The 16,564-nt window shown below is 40.6% G+C and overlaps 17 non-coding genes across 17 annotated transcripts; all 17 read right to left on the minus strand.

The window, feature by feature from the left end:
• Positions 1 to 121: 121 nt before the first annotated feature.
• trnav-aac lies at positions 122 to 194 on the minus strand. The gene has a single exon. It is a non-coding gene; the product is annotated as a tRNA-Val (tRNA).
• Positions 195 to 2,455: 2,261 nt separating this feature from the next.
• On the minus strand, positions 2,456 to 2,528 carry trnav-aac. The gene has a single exon. It is a non-coding gene; the product is annotated as a tRNA-Val (tRNA).
• An 898-nt stretch (positions 2,529 to 3,426) lies between these two features.
• Positions 3,427 to 3,499, minus strand: trnav-cac. Its single transcript has one exon. It is a non-coding gene; the product is annotated as a tRNA-Val (tRNA).
• A 129-nt stretch (positions 3,500 to 3,628) lies between these two features.
• trnav-aac lies at positions 3,629 to 3,701 on the minus strand. The gene has a single exon. It is a non-coding gene; the product is annotated as a tRNA-Val (tRNA).
• A 974-nt stretch (positions 3,702 to 4,675) lies between these two features.
• trnav-cac lies at positions 4,676 to 4,748 on the minus strand. Its single transcript has one exon. It is a non-coding gene; the product is annotated as a tRNA-Val (tRNA).
• A 129-nt stretch (positions 4,749 to 4,877) lies between these two features.
• Positions 4,878 to 4,950, minus strand: trnav-aac. Its single transcript has one exon. It is a non-coding gene; the product is annotated as a tRNA-Val (tRNA).
• A 1,170-nt stretch (positions 4,951 to 6,120) lies between these two features.
• Positions 6,121 to 6,193, minus strand: trnav-aac. The gene has a single exon. It is a non-coding gene; the product is annotated as a tRNA-Val (tRNA).
• Positions 6,194 to 7,628: 1,435 nt separating this feature from the next.
• On the minus strand, positions 7,629 to 7,701 carry trnav-aac. Its single transcript has one exon. It is a non-coding gene; the product is annotated as a tRNA-Val (tRNA).
• Positions 7,702 to 8,795: 1,094 nt separating this feature from the next.
• Positions 8,796 to 8,868, minus strand: trnav-aac. Its single transcript has one exon. It is a non-coding gene; the product is annotated as a tRNA-Val (tRNA).
• A 1,100-nt stretch (positions 8,869 to 9,968) lies between these two features.
• trnav-aac lies at positions 9,969 to 10,041 on the minus strand. The gene has a single exon. It is a non-coding gene; the product is annotated as a tRNA-Val (tRNA).
• Positions 10,042 to 11,274: 1,233 nt separating this feature from the next.
• Positions 11,275 to 11,347, minus strand: trnav-aac. Its single transcript has one exon. It is a non-coding gene; the product is annotated as a tRNA-Val (tRNA).
• A 1,233-nt stretch (positions 11,348 to 12,580) lies between these two features.
• On the minus strand, positions 12,581 to 12,653 carry trnav-cac. The gene has a single exon. It is a non-coding gene; the product is annotated as a tRNA-Val (tRNA).
• A 129-nt stretch (positions 12,654 to 12,782) lies between these two features.
• On the minus strand, positions 12,783 to 12,855 carry trnav-aac. The gene has a single exon. It is a non-coding gene; the product is annotated as a tRNA-Val (tRNA).
• Positions 12,856 to 13,829: 974 nt separating this feature from the next.
• trnav-cac lies at positions 13,830 to 13,902 on the minus strand. Its single transcript has one exon. It is a non-coding gene; the product is annotated as a tRNA-Val (tRNA).
• Positions 13,903 to 14,031: 129 nt separating this feature from the next.
• On the minus strand, positions 14,032 to 14,104 carry trnav-aac. Its single transcript has one exon. It is a non-coding gene; the product is annotated as a tRNA-Val (tRNA).
• A 969-nt stretch (positions 14,105 to 15,073) lies between these two features.
• Positions 15,074 to 15,146, minus strand: trnav-cac. Its single transcript has one exon. It is a non-coding gene; the product is annotated as a tRNA-Val (tRNA).
• A 129-nt stretch (positions 15,147 to 15,275) lies between these two features.
• On the minus strand, positions 15,276 to 15,348 carry trnav-cac. Its single transcript has one exon. It is a non-coding gene; the product is annotated as a tRNA-Val (tRNA).
• Between the last annotated feature and the right edge of the window lie 1,216 nt (positions 15,349 to 16,564).

The raw sequence follows: 16,564 nt of genomic DNA on the forward strand, positions 1-16,564 counted from the left end.
TCGAAAACTAAGGGTGTGACTGACTTTCGCGTGTGAGGCGAACGTGATAACCAATACACTACTGAAACTAAAGTCTGAATAGCAAATACTGAGAAGTGCGAAGGACCAATTTGTTAAAATGTGTTTCCGCCCGGTGTCGAACCGGGGACCTTTCGCGTGTTAGGCGAACGTGATAACCTCTACACTACGGAAACCCAATGAGTGGAAAAGTAAAGGTGTGGCTGACTTTGGCTGGGTGGGACATTTATCGCTCTCAGAACCTAATGAAATCAGAAATTACTTAGTCAATTAATTAAACAATAAGGCTTGAGAAGCCGGGAATTATTGTGTGCAGCGGCTCTTGGAAGAGGCTTGGTAGTTCAAAACTTCTTCCATTTAAGAGTGATGGAAGCCACTGTGTTCTTGGGTACCTTCAATGCTGCAGAAATGACCAATCATTTGAATTTACCACAGGTGGACTCCAATCAAGTTGAAGAAACATCTCAAGGATGATCAATGGAAACAGGATGGACCTGAGCTCAATTTCCAGCCTCATAGCAAAGGGTCTGAAAATGTATGTAAATAAGGTATTTTTAAAAAAAAATTTTCATTAATAAAAACTATATGTTATCGCTTTGTCATTATGTGGTATTGTGTGTAGATAGATTTTATTTTATTTCATCCATTTTAGTATAAGGCTGTAACGTAACAAAATGTGGAAAAAAGTAAGGGGTCTGAAAACTTTCCGAATGCACTGTACCTATGCAGGCTAGCTTCTTTTCCTTTGCTAGCCAGCCAACTAAATCTATCACACAATCACATCAAGCAACTGAAATGACAGAAAACAATCTACATTTTTGTTTGTTTTACCTTGGATTATATTGCCATTTCTTTGGATATATCCATTACAATGACCCTGATAAATGAATTTGCCTGGCTCAGAGAAGCTGTCAGTCTGGTCACATTCATACAGATCGCATGGTGGAGGTCCCCAAAAAAACGGCAACATTGATCCACAGGTCGGAGAGGTAGACAGCAAGGTTTAGACAAACCTCAACTGTTTCAAACCAAATGCTAGCCTCTAGGCATTGGGAAATATTGAATATTACAATATTTTTCCGCCCGGTTTCGAACCAGAGACCTTTCGCGTGTGAGGCGAACGTGATAACCACTACACTACGGAAACTGAAAGATTGGAAGACTAAGGGTGTGACTGACTTTCGCGTGTGAGGCGAACGTGATAACCAATACACTACTGAAACTAAAGTCTGAATAGCAAATACTGAGAAGTGCGAAGGACCAATTTGTTAAAATGTATTTCCGCCCGGTCTCAAACCGGGGACCTGTCGCGTGTTAGGTGAAGGTGATAACCTCTACACTACGGAAACCCAATGAGTGGAAAACTGACTTTGGCTGGGTGGGACATTTATCGCTCTCAGAACCTATTGAAATCAGAAATTACTTAGTCAATTAATTAAACAATAAGGCTTGAGAAGCCGGGAATTATTGTGTGCAGCGGCTCTTGGAAGAGGCTTGGTGGTTCAAAACTTCTTCCATTTAAGAGTGATGGAAGCCACTGTGTTCTTGGGTACCTTCAATGCTGCAGAAATGACCAATCATTTGAATTTACCACAGGTGGACTCCAATCAAGTTGAAGAAACATCTCAAGGATGATCAATGGAAACAGGATGGACCTGAGCTCAATTTCCAGCCTCATAGCAAAGGGTCTGAAAATGTATGTAAATAAGGTATTTTTAAAATATTTCTTTCATTAATAAAAACTATATGTTATCGCTTTGTCATTATGTGGTATTGTGTGTAGATAGATTTTATTTTATTTCATCCATTTTAGTATAAGGCTGTAACGTAACAAAATGTGGAAAAAAGTAAGGGGTCTGAAAACTTTCCGAATGCACTGTACCTATGCAGGCTAGCTTCTTTTCCTTTGCTAGCCAGCCAACTAAATCTATCACACAATCACATCAAGCGGCTGAAATGACAGAAAACAATCTACATTTTTGTTTGTTTTACCTTGGATTATATTGCCATTTCTTTGGATATATCCATTACAATGACCCTGATAAATGAATTTGCCTGGCTCAGAGAAGCTGTCAGTCTGGTCACATTCATACAGATCGCATGGTGGAGGTCCCCAAAAAAACGGCAACATTGATCCATAGGTCAGAGAGGTAGTCAGCAGGGTTTAGACAAACCTCAACTGTTTCAAACCAAATGCTAGCCTCTGGGCATTGGGAAATATTGAATATTACAACATTTTTCCGCCCGGTTTCGAACCAGGGACCTTTCGCGTGTGAGGCGAACGTGATAACCACTACACTACGGAAACCGAATGATTGTAAAACTAAGGGTGTGACTGACTTTCGCGTGTGAGGCGAACGTGATAACCAATACACTACTGAAACTAAAGTCTGAATAGCAAATACTGAGAAGTGCGAAGGACCAATTTGTTAAAATGTGTTTCCGCCCGGTGTCGAAGCGGGGACCTTTCGCGTGTTAGGCGAACGTGATAACCTCTACACTACGGAAACCCAATGAGTGGAAAAGTAAAGGTGTGGCTGACTTTGGCTGGGTGGGACATTTATTGCTCTCAGAACCTAATGAAATCAGAAATTACTTAGTCAATTAATTAAACAATAAGGCTTGAGAAGCCGGGAATTATTGTGTGCAGCGGCTCTTGGAAGAGGCTTGGTAGTTCAAAACTTCTTCCATTTAAGAGTGATGGAAGCCACTGTGTTCTTGGGTACCTTCAATGCTGCAGAAATGACCAATCATTTGAATTTACCACAGGTGGACTCCAATCAAGTTGAAGAAACATCTCAAGGATGATCAATGGAAACAGGATGGACCTGAGCTCAATTTCCAGCCTCATAGCAAAGGGTCTGAAAATGTATGTAAATAAGGTATTTTTAAAATATTTTTTTCATTAATAAAAACTATATGTTATCGCTTTGTCATTATGTGGTATTGTGTGTAGATAGATTTTATTTTATTTCATCCATTTTAGTATAAGGCTGTAACGTAACAAAATGTGGAAAAAAGTAAGGGGTCTGAAAACTTTCCGAATGCACTGTACCTATGCAGGCTAGCTTCTTTTCCTTTGCTAGCCAGCCAACTAAATCTATCACACAATCACATCAAGCAACTGAAATGACAGAAAACAATCTACATTTTTGTTTGTTTTACCTTGGATTATATTGCCATTTCTTTGGATATATCCATTACAATGACCCTGATAAATGAATTTGCCTGGCTCAGAGAAGCTGTCAGTCTGGTCACATTCATACAGATCGCATGGTGGAGGTCCCCAAAAAAACGGCAACATTGATCCACAGGTCGGAGAGGTAGACAGCAAGGTTTAGACAAACCTCAACTGTTTCTAACCCAATGCTAGCCTCTGGGCATTGGGAAATATTGAATATTACAAAATGTTTCCGCCCGGTTTCGAACCAGAGACCTTTCGCTTGTGAGGCGAACGTGATAACCACTACACTACGGAAACCGAAAGATTGGAAGACTAAGGGTGTGACTGACTTTCGCGTGTGTGGCGAACGTGATAACCAATACACTACTGAAACTAAAGTCTGAATAGCAAATACTGAGAAGTGCGAAGGACCAATTTGTTAAAATGTGTTTCCGCCCGGTCTCAAACCGGGGACCTTTCGCGTGTTAGGCGAACGTGATAACCATTACACTACGGAAACCAAAAGATTGGAAGACTAAGGGTGTGACTGACTTTCGCGTGAGAGGCGAACATGATAACCACTACACTACGGAAACCAAATTAGTGGAATAGTAAGGGTGTGGCTGACTTTGGCTGGGTGGGACATTTATCGCTCTCAGAACCTAATGAAATCAGAAATTACTTAGTCAATTAATTAAACAATAAGGCTTGAGAAGCCGGGAATTATTGTGTGCAGCGGCTCTTGGAAGAGGCTTGGTAGTTCAAAACTTCTTCCATTTAAGAGTGATGGAAGCCACTGTGTTCTTGGGTACCTTCAATGCTGCAGAAATGACCAATCATTTGAATTTACCACAGGTGGACTCCAATCAAGTTGAAGAAACATCTCAAGGATGATCAATGGAAACAGGGTGGACCTGAGCTCAATTTCCAGCCTCATAGCAAAGGGTCTGAAAATGTATGTAAATAAGGTATTTTTAAAATATTTTTTTCATTAATAAAAACTATATGTTATCGCTTTGTCATTATGTGGTATTGTGTGTAGATAGATTTTATTTTATTTCATCCATTTTAGTATAAGGCTGTAACGTAACAAAATGTGGAAAAAAGTAAGGGGTCTGAAAACTTTCCGAATGCACTGTACCTATGCAGGCTAGCTTCTTTTCCTTTGCTAGCCAGCCAACTAAATCTATCACACAATCACATCAAGCAACTGAAATGACAGAAAACAATCTACATTTTTGTTTGTTTTACCTTGGATTATATTGCCATTTCTTTGGATATATCCATTACAATGACCCTGATAAATGAATTTGCCTGGCTCAAAGGAGCTGTCAGTCTGGTCACATTCATACAGATCGCATGGTGGAGGTCCCCAAAAAAACGGCAACATTGATCCACAGGTCGGAGAGGTAGACAGCAAGGTTTAGACAAACCTCAACTGTTTCAAACCCAATGCTAGCCTTTGGGCATTGGGAAATATTGAATATTACAAAATGTTTCCGCCCGGTTTCGAACCAGAGACCTTTCGCGTGTGAGGCGAACGTGATAACCACTACACTACGGAAACCAAAAGATTGGAAGACTGAGGGTGTGACTGACTTTCGCGTGTGTGGCGAACGTGATAACCAATACACTACTGAAACTAAACTCTGAATAGCAAATACTGAGAAGTGCGAAGGACCAATTTGTTAAAATGTGTTTCCGCCCGGTCTCGAAACGGGGACCTTTCGCGTGTTAGGCGAACGTGATAACCTCTACACTACGGAAACCCAATGAGTGGAAAACTAAGGGTGTGACTGACTTTCGCGTGTGAGGCGAACGTGATAACCACTACACTACAGAAACCCAATGAGTGGAATACTAAGGGTGTGGCTGACTTTGGCTGGGTGGGACATTTATCGCTCTCAGAACCTAATGAAATCAGAAATTACTTAGTCAATTAATTAAACAATAAGGCTTGAGAAGCCGGGAATTATTGTGTGCAGCGGCTCTTGGAAGAGGCTTGGTGGTTCAAAACTTCTTCCATTTAAGAGTGATGGAAGCCACTGTGTTCTTGGGTACCTTCAATGCTGCAGAAATCACCAATCATTTGAATTTACCACAGGTGGACTCCAATCAAGTTGAAGAAACATCTCAAGGATGATCAATGGAAACAGGATGGACCTGAGCTCAATTTCCAGCCTCATAGCAAAGGGTCTGAAAATGTATGTAAATAAGGTATTTTTAAAATATTTTTTTCATTAATAAAAACTATATGTTATCGCTTTGTCATTATGTGGTATTGTGTGTAGATAGATTTTATTTTATTTCATCCATTTTAGTATAAGGCGTAACAAAATGTGGAAAAAAGTAAGGGGTCTGAAAACTTTCCGAATGCACTGTACCTATGCAGGCTAGCTTCTTTTCCTTTGCTAGCCAGCCAACTAAATCTATCACACAATCACATCAAGCAGCTGAAATGACAGAAAACGATCTACATTTTTGTTTGTTTTACCTTGGATTATATTGCCATTTCTTTGGATATATCCATTACAATGACCCTGATAAATGAATTTGCCTGGCTCAGAGAAGCTGTCAGTCTGGTCACATTCATACAGATCGCATGGTGGAGGTCCCCAAAAAAACGGCAACATTGATCCACAGGTCGGAGAGGTAGACAGCAAGGTTTAGACAAACCTCAACTGTTTCAAACCAAATGCTAGCCTCTGGGCATTGGGAAATATTGAATATTACAAAATGATTCCGCCCGGTTTCGAACCGGGGACCTTTCACGTGTGAGGCAAACGTGATAACCACTACACTACGGAAACCGAATGATTGGAAAACTAAGGGTGTGACTGACTTTCGCGTGTGAGGCGAACGTGATATCCAACATACTACTGAAACTAAAGTCTGAATAGCAAATACTGAGAAGTGCGAAGGACCAATTTGTTAAAATGTGTTTCCGCCCGGTCTCTAACCGGGGACCTTTCGCGTGTTAGGCGAACGTGATAACCACTACACTACAGAAACCCAATGAGTGGAATACTAAGGGTGTGGCTGACTTTGGCTGGGTGGGACATTTATCGCTCTCAGAACCTAATGAAATCAGAAATTACTTAGTCAATTAATTAAACAATAAGGCTTGAGAAGCCGGGAATTATTGTGTGCAGCGGCTCTTGGAAGAGGCTTGGTGGTTCAAAACTTCTTCCATTTAAGAGTGATGGAAGCCACTGTGTTCTTGGGTACCTTCAATGCTGCAGAAATGACCAATCATTTGAATTTACCACAGGTGGACTCCAATCAAGTTGAAGAAACATCTCAAGGATGATCAATGGAAACAGGATGGACCTGAGCTCAATTTCCAGCCTCATAGCAAAGGGTCTGAAAACGTACGTAAATAAGGTATTTTTAAAATATTTAATGGGTATTATGGCTCTTTCTGTGGTACTCAATTTGGGATATTATGTGAGGTAGACATGAGAAGCCGGGAATTATCGTGTGCAGCCGGAACTTGGAAGAGGCTTGGTGGTTCCAAACTTCTTCTATTTAAGAGTGATGGAAGCCACTGTGTTCTTGGGTACCTTCAATGCTGCAGAAATGACCAATCATTTGAATTTACCACAGGTGGACTCCAATCAAGTTGAAGAAACATCTCAAGGATGATCAATGGACACAGGATGGACCTGAGCTCAATTTCCAGCCTCATAGCAAAGGGTCTGAAAATGTATGTAAATAAGGTATTTTTAAAATATTTTTTTCATTAATAAAAACTATATGCTATCGCTTTGTCATTATGTGGTATTGTGTGTAGATAGATTTTATTTTATTTCATCCATTTTAGTATAAGGCTGTAACGTAACAAAATGTGGAAAAAAGTAAGGGGTCTGAAAACTTTCCGAATGCACTGTACCTATGCAGGCTAGCTTCTTTTCCTTTGCTAGCCAGCCAACTAAATCTATCACACAATCACATCAAGCAGCTGAAATGACAGAAAACGATCTACATTTTTGTTTGTTTTACCTTGGATTATATTGCCATTTCTTTGGATATATCCATTACAATGACCCTGATAAATGAATTTGCCTGGCTCAGAGAAGCTGTCAGTCTGGTCACATTCATACAGATCGCATGGTGGAGGTCCCCAAAAAAACGGCAACATTGATCCACAGGTCGGAGAGGTAGACAGCAAGGTTTAGACAAACCTCAACTGTTTCAAACCAAATGCTAGCCTCTGGGCATTGGGAAATATTGAATATTACAAAATGATTCCGCCCGGTTTCGAAACGGGGACCTTTCACGTGTGAGGCGAACGTGATAACCACTACACTACGGAAACCGAATGATTGGAAAACTAAGGGTGTGACTGACTTTCGCGTGTGAGGCGAACGTGATAACCAATACACTACTGAAACTAAAGTCTGAATAGCAAATACTGAGAACTGCGAAGGACCACTTTGTTAAAATGTGTTTCCGCCCGGTCTCGAACCGGGGACCTTTCGCGTGTTAGGCGAACGTGATAACCACTACACTACAGAAACCCAATGAGTGAAATAGTAAGGGTGTGGCTGACTTTGGCTGGGTGGGACATTTATCGCTCTCAGAACCTAATGAAATCAGAAATTACTTAGTCAATTAATTAAACAATAAGGCTTGAGAAGCCGGGAATTATTGTGTGCAGCGGCTCTTGGAAGAGGCTTGGTGGTTCAAAACTTCTTCCATTTAAGAGTGATGGAAGCCACTGTGTTCTTGGGTACCTTCAATGCTGCAGAAATGACCAATCATTTGAATTTACCACAGGTGGACTCCAATCAAGTTGAAGAAACATCTCAAGGATGATCAATGGAAACAGGATGGACCTGAGCTCAATTTCCAGCCTCATAGCAAAGGGTCTGAAAATGTATGTAAATAAGGTATTTTTAAAATATTTTTTTCATTAATAAAAACTATATGTTATCGCTTTGTCATTATGTGGTATTGTGTGTAGATAGATTTTATTTTATTTCATCCATTTTAGTATGAGGAGTAACAAAATGTGGAAAAAAGTAAGGGGTCTGAAAACTTTCCGAATGCACTGTACCTATGCAGGCTAGCTTCTTTTCCTTTGCTAGCCAGCCAACTAACTCTATCACACAATCACATCAAGCAGCTGAAATGACAGAAAACGATCTACATTTTTGTTTGTTTTACCTTGGATTATATTGCCATTTCTTTGGATATATCCATTACAATGACCCTGATAAATGAATTTGCCTGGCTCAGAGAAGCTGTCAGTCTGGTCACATTCATACAGATCGCATGGTGGAGGTCCCCAAAAAAACGGCAACATTGATCCACAGGTCGGAGAGGTAGACAGCAAGGTTTAGACAAACCTCAACTGTTTCTAACCAAATGCTAGCCTCTGGGCATTGGGAAATATTGAATATTACAAAATGTTTCCGTCCGGTTTCGAACCGGGGACCTTCCGCATGTGAGGCGAACGTGATAACCACTACACTACGGAAACCGAATGATTGGAAAACTAAGGGTGTGACTGACTTTCGCGTGTGAGGCGAACGTGATAACCAACGTACTACTGAAACTAAAGTATGAATAGCAAATACTGAGAAGTGCGAAGGACCAATTTGTTAAAATGTGTTTCCGCCCGGTCTCGAACCGGGGAACTTTCGCGTGTTAGGCGAATGTGATAACCACTACACTACAGAAACCCAATGAGTGGAATACTAAGGGTGTGGCTGACTTTGGCTGGGTGGGACATTTATCGCTCTCAGAACCTAATGAAATCAGAAATTACTTAGTCAATTAATTAAACAATAAGGCTTGAGAAGCCGGGAATTATTGTGTGCAGCGGCTCTTGGAAGAGGCTTGGTGGTTCAAAACTTCTTCCATTTAAGAGTGATGGAAGCCACTGTGTTCTTGGGTACCTTCAATGCTGCAGAAATGACCAATCATTTGAATTTACCACAGGTGGACTCCAATCAAGTTGAAGAAACATCTCAAGGATGATCAATGGAAACAGGATGGACCTGAGCTCAATTTCCAGCCTCATAGCAAAGGGTCTGAAAACGTACGTAAATAAGGTATTTTTAAAATATTTTTTTCATTAATAAAAACTATATGTTATCGCTTTGTCATTATGTGGTATTGTGTGTAGATAGATTTTATTTTATTTCATCCATTTTAGTATAAGGCTGTAACGTAACAAAATGTGGAAAAAAGTAAGGGGTCTGAAAACTTTCCGAATGCACTGTACCTATGCAGGCTAGCTTCTTTTCCTTTGCTAGCCAGCCAACTAACTCTATCACACAATCACATCAAGCAGCTGAAATGACAGAAAACGATCTACATTTTTGTTTGTTTTACCTTGGATTATATTGCCATTTCTTTGGATATATCCATTACAATGACCCTGATAAATGAATTTGCCTGGCTCAGAGAAGCTGTCAGTCTGGTCACATTCATACAGATCGCATGGTGGAGGTCCCCAAAAAAACGGCAACATTGATCCACAGGTCGGAGAGGTAGACAGCAAGGTTTAGACAAACCTCAACTGTTTCTAACCAAATGCTAGCCTCTGGGCATTGGGAAATATTGAATATTACAAAATGTTTCCGCCCAGTTTCGAACCGGGGACCTTCCGCGTGTGAGGCGAACGTGATAACCACTACACTACGGAAACCGAATGATTGGAAAACTAAGGGTGTGACTGACTTTCGCGTGTGAGGCGAACGTGATAACCAACTTACTACTGAAACTAAAGTCTGAATCGCAAATACTGAGAAATGCGAAGGACCAATTTGTTAAAATGTGTTTCCGCCCGGTCTCGAACCGGGGAACTTTCGCATGTTAGGCGAACGTGATAACCACTACACTACAGAAACCCAATGAGTGGAATACTAAGGGTGTGGCTGACTTTGGCTGGGTGGGACATTTATCGCTCTCAGAACCTAATGAAATCAGAAAATACTTAGTCAATTAATTAAACAATAAGGCTTGAGAAGCCGGGAATTATTGTGTGCAGCGGCTCTTGGAAGAGGCTTGGTGGTTCAAAACTTCTTCCATTTAAGAGTGATGGAAGCCACTGTGTTCTTGGGTACCTTCAATGCTGCAGAAATGACCAATCATTTGAATTTACCACAGGTGGACTCCGATCAAGTTGAAGAAACATCTCAAGGATGATCAATGGAAACAGGATGGACCTGAGCTCAATTTCCAGCCTCATAGCAAAGAGTCTGAAAACGTACGTAAATAAGGTATTTTTCTAATATTTAATGGGTATTATGGCTCTTTCTGTGGTACTCAATTTGGGATATCATGTGAGGTAGACATGAGAAGCCGGGAATTATCGTGTGCAGCCGGAACTTGGAAGAGGCTTGGTGGTTCCAAACTTCTTCTATTTAAGAGTGATGGAAGCCACTGTGTTCTTGGGTACCTTCAATGCTGCAGAAATGACCAATCATTTGAATTTACCACAGGTGGACTCCAATCAAGTTGAAGAAACATCTCAAGGATGATCAATGGACACAGGATGGACCTGAGCTCAATTTCCAGCCTCATAGCAAAGGGTCTGAAAATGTATGTAAATAAGGTATTTTTAAAATATTTTTTTCATTAATAAAAACTATATGTTATCGCTTTGTCATTATGTGGTATTGTGTGTAGATAGATTTTATTTTATTTCATCCATTTTAGTATAAGGCTGTAACGTAACAAAATGTGGAAAAAAGTAAGGGGTCTGAAAACTTTCCGAATGCACTGTACCTATGCAGGCTAGCTTCTTTTCCTTTGCTAGCCAGCCAACTAAATCTATCACACAATCACATCAAGCAGCTGAAATGACAGAAAACGATCTACATTTTTGTTTGTTTTACCTTGGATTATATTGCCATTTCTTTGGATATATCCATTACAATGACCCTGATAAATGAATTTGCCTGGCTCAGAGAAGCTGTCAGTCTGGTCACATTCATACAGATCGCATGGTGGAGGTCCCCAAAAAAACGGCAACATTGATCCACAGGTCGGAGAGGTAGACAGCAAGGTTTAGACAAACCTCAACTGTTTCAAACCAAATGCTAGCCTCTGGGCATTGGGAAATATTGAATATTACAAAATGTTGCCGCCCGGTCTCGAACCGGGGACCTTTCGCGTGTTAGGCGAACATGATAACCACTACACTACGGAAACCAAATGAATGGAATAGTAAGGGTGTGGCTGACTTTGGCTGGGTGGGACATTTATCGCTCTCAGAACCTAATGAAATCAGAAATTACTTAGTCAATTAATTAAACAATAAGGCTTGAGAAGCCGGGAATTATTTTGTGCAGCGGCTCTTGGAAGAGGCTTGGTGGTTCAAAACTTCTTCCATTTAAGAGTGATGGAAGCCACTGTGTTCTTGGGTACCTTCAATGCTGCAGAAATGACCAATCATTTGAATTTACCACAGGTGGACTCCGATCAAGTTGAAGAAACATCTCAAGGATGATCAATGGAAACAGGATGGACCTGAGCTCAATTTCCAGCCTCATAGCAAAGGGTCTGAAAACGTACGTAAATAAGGTATTTTTCAAATATTTAATGGGTATTATGGCTCTTTCTGTGGTACTCAATTTGGGATATCATGTGAGGTAGACATGAGAAGCCGGGAATTATCGTGTGCAGCCGGAACTTGGAAGAGGCTTGGTGGTTCCAAACTTCTTCTATTTAAGAGTGATGGAAGCCACTGTGTTCTTGGGTACCTTCAATGCTGCAGAAATGACCAATCATTTGAATTTACCACAGGTGGACTCCAATCAAGTTGAAGAAACATCTCAAGGATGATCAATGGACACAGGATGGACCTGAGCTCAATTTCCAGCCTCATAGCAAAGGGTCTGAAAATGTATGTAAATAAGGTATTTTTAAAATATTTTTTTCATTAATAAAAACTATATGTTATCGCTTTGTCATTATGTGGTATTGTGTGTAGATAGATTTTATTTTATTTCATCCATTTTAGTATAAGGCTGTAACGTAACAAAATGTGGAAAAAAGTAAGGGGTCTGAAAACTTTCCGAATGCACTGTACCTATGCAGGCTAGCTTCTTTTCCTTTGCTAGCCAGCCAACTAAATCTATCACACAATCACATCAAGCAGCTGAAATGACAGAAAACGATCTACATTTTTGTTTGTTTTACCTTGGATTATATTGCCATTTCTTTGGATATATCCATTACAATGACCCTGATAAATGAATTTGCCTGGCTCAGAGAAGCTGTCAGTCTGGTCACATTCATACAGATCGCATGGTGGAGGTCCCCAAAAAAACGGCAACATTGATCCACAGGTCGGAGAGGTAGACAGCAAGGTTTAGACAAACCTCAACTGTTTCTAACCCAATGCTAGCCTCTGGGCATTGGGAAATATTGAATATTACAAAATGTTTCCGCCCGGTTTCGAACCAGAGACCTTTCGCTTGTGAGGCGAACGTGATAACCACTACACTACGGAAACCGAAAGATTGGAAGACTAAGGGTGTGACTGACTTTCGCGTGTGTGGCGAACGTGATAACCAATACACTACTGAAACTAAAGTCTGAATAGCAAATACTGAGAAGTGCGAAGGACCAATTTGTTAAAATGTGTTTCCGCCCGGTCTCAAACCGGGGACCTTTCGCGTGTTAGGCGAACGTGATAACCATTACACTACGGAAACCGAAAGATTGGAAGACTAAGGGTGTGACTGACTTTCGCGTGAGAGGCGAACATGATAACCACTACACTACGGAAACCAAATTAGTGGAATAGTAAGGGTGTGGCTGACTTTGGCTGGGTGGGACATTTATCGCTCTCAGAACCTAATGAAATCAGAAATTACTTAGTCAATTAATTAAACAATAAGGCTTGAGAAGCCGGGAATTATTGTGTGCAGCGGCTCTTGGAAGAGGCTTGGTAGTTCAAAACTTCTTCCATTTAAGAGTGATGGAAGCCACTGTGTTCTTGGGTACCTTCAATGCTGCAGAAATGACCAATCATTTGAATTTACCACAGGTGGACTCCAATCAAGTTGAAGAAACATCTCAAGGATGATCAATGGAAACAGGGTGGACCTGAGCTCAATTTCCAGCCTCATAGCAAAGGGTCTGAAAATGTATGTAAATAAGGTATTTTTAAAATATTTTTTTCATTAATAAAAACTATATGTTATCGCTTTGTCATTATGTGGTATTGTGTGTAGATAGATTTTATTTTATTTCATCCATTTTAGTATAAGGCTGTAACGTAACAAAATGTGGAAAAAAGTAAGGGGTCTGAAAACTTTCCGAATGCACTGTACCTATGCAGGCTAGCTTCTTTTCCTTTGCTAGCCAGCCAACTAAATCTATCACACAATCACATCAAGCAACTGAAATGACAGAAAACAATCTACATTTTTGTTTGTTTTACCTTGGATTATATTGCCATTTCTTTGGATATATCCATTACAATGACCCTGATAAATGAATTTGCCTGGCTCAAAGGAGCTGTCAGTCTGGTCACATTCATACAGATCGCATGGTGGAGGTCCCCAAAAAAACGGCAACATTGATCCACAGGTCGGAGAGGTAGACAGCAAGGTTTAGACAAACCTCAACTGTTTCAAACCCAATGCTAGCCTTTGGGCATTGGGAAATATTGAATATTACAAAATGTTTCCGCCCGGTTTCGAACCAGAGACCTTTCGCGTGTGAGGCGAACGTGATAACCACTACACTACGGAAACCAAAAGATTGGAAGACTGAGGGTGTGACTGACTTTCGCGTGTGTGGCGAACGTGATAACCAATACACTACTGAAACTAAACTCTGAATAGCAAATACTGAGAAGTGCGAAGGACCAATTTGTTAAAATGTGTTTCCGCCCGGTCTCGAACCGGGGACCTTTCGCGTGTTAGGCGAACGTGATAACCTCTACACTACGGAAACCCAATGAGTGGAAAACTAAGGGTGTGACTGACTTTCGCGTGTGAGGCGAACGTGATAACCACTACACTACAGAAACCCAATGAGTGGAATACTAAGGGTGTGGCTGACTTTGGCTGGGTGGGACATTTATCGCTCTCAGAACCTAATGAAATCAGAAATTACTTAGTCAATTAATTAAACAATAAGGCTTGAGAAGCCGGGAATTATTGTGTGCAGCGGCTCTTGGAAGAGGCTTGGTGGTTCAAAACTTCTTCCATTTAAGAGTGATGGAAGCCACTGTGTTCTTGGGTACCTTCAATGCTGCAGAAATCACCAATCATTTGAATTTACCACAGGTGGACTCCAATCAAGTTGAAGAAACATCTCAAGGATGATCAATGGAAACAGGATGGACCTGAGCTCAATTTCCAGCCTCATAGCAAAGGGTCTGAAAATGTATGTAAATAAGGTATTTTTAAAATATTTTTTTCATTAATAAAAACTATATGTTATCGCTTTGTCATTATGTGGTATTGTGTGTAGATAGATTTTATTTTATTTCATCCATTTTAGTATAAGGCGTAACAAAATGTGGAAAAAAGTAAGGGGTCTGAAAACTTTCCGAATGCACTGTACCTATGCAGGCTAGCTTCTTTTCCTTTGCTAGCCAGCCAACTAAATCTATCACACAATCACATCAAGCAGCTGAAATGACAGAAAACAATCTACATTTTTGTTTGTTTTACCTTGGATTATATTGCCATTTCTTTGGATATATCCATTACAATGACCCTGATAAATGAATTTGCCTTGCTCAGAGAAGCTGTCAGTCTGGTCACATTCATACAGATCGCATGGTGGAGGTCCCCAAAAAAAACGGCAACATTGATCCACAGGTCGGAGAGGTAGACAGCAAGGTTTAGACAAACCTCAACTGTTTCAAACCAAATGCTAGCCTCTGGGCATTGGGAAACATTGAATATTACAAAATGTTTCCACCCGGTTTCGAACCGGGGACCTTTCGCGTGTGAGGCGAACGTGATAACCACTACACTACGGAAACCGAATGATTGGAAAACTAAGGGTGTGACTGACTTTCGCGTGTGAGGCGAACGTGATAACCAATACACTACTGAAACTAAATTCTGAATAGCAAATACTGAGAAGTGCGAAGGACCAATCTGTTAAAATGTGTTTCCGCCCGGTCTCGAACCGGGGACCTTTCGCGTGTGAGGCGAACGTGATAACCACTACACTACGGAAACCGAATGATTGGAAAACTAAGGGTGTGACTGACTTTGGCTGGGTGGGACATTTATCGCTCTCAGGACCTAATGAAATCAGAAATTACTTAGTCAATTAATTAAACAATAAGGCTTGAGAAGCCGGGAATTATTGTGTGCAGCGGCTCTTGGAAGAGGCTTGGTGGTTCAAAACTTCTTCCATTTAAGAGTGATGGAAGCCACTGTGTTCTTGGGTACCTTCAATGCTGCAGAAATGACCAATCATTTGAATTTACCACAGGTGGACTCCAATCAAGTTGAAGAAACATCTCAAGGATGATCAATGGAAACAGGATGGACCTGAGCTCAATTTCCAGCCTCATAGCAAAGGGTCTGAAAACGTACGTAAATAAGGTATTTTTAAAATATTTAATGGGTATTATGGCTCTTTCTGTGGTACTAAATTTGGAATATTATGTGTGGTAGACATGAGAAGCCTGGAATTATCGTGTGCCGCCGGAACTTGGAAGAGGCTTGGTGGTTCCAAACTTCTTCTATTTAAGAGTGATGGAAGCCACTCTGTTCTTGGGTACCTTCAATGCTGCAGAAATGACCAATCATTTGAATTTACCACAGGTGGACTCCAATCAAGTTGAAGAAACATCTCAAGGATGATCAATGGAAACAGGATGGACCTGAGCTCAATTTCCAACCTCATAGCAAAGGGTCTGAAAATGTATGTAAATAAGGTATTTTTAAAATATTTTTTCATTAATAAAAACTATATGTTATCGCTTTGTCATTATGTGGGATTGTGTGTAGATAGATTTTATTTTATTTAATCAATTTTAGTATAAGGCTGTAACGTAACAAAATGTGGAAAAAAGTAAGGGGTCTGAAAACTTTCCGAATGCACTGTACCTTTGCAGGCTAGCTTCTTTTCCTTTGCTAGCCAGCCAACTAAATCTATCACACAATCACATCAAGCAGCTGAAATGACAGAAAACAATCTACATTTTTGTTTGTTTTACCTTGGATTATATTGCCATTTCTTTGGATATATCCATTACAATGACCCTGATAAATGAATTTGCCTGGCTCAGAGAAGCTGTCAGTCTGGTCACATTCATACAGATCGCATGGTGGAGGTCCCCAAAAAAACGGCAACATTGATCCACAGGTCGGAGAGGTAGACAGCAAGGTTTAGACAAACCTCAACTGTTTCAAACCAAATGCTAGCCTCTGGGCATTGGGAAAT

The sequence above is a fragment of the Oncorhynchus mykiss genome, unplaced genomic scaffold (genome assembly GCF_013265735.2).
Source record: "Oncorhynchus mykiss isolate Arlee unplaced genomic scaffold, USDA_OmykA_1.1 un_scaffold_326, whole genome shotgun sequence".
In the NCBI taxonomy this organism is placed as follows: domain Eukaryota; kingdom Metazoa; phylum Chordata; class Actinopteri; order Salmoniformes; family Salmonidae; genus Oncorhynchus; species Oncorhynchus mykiss.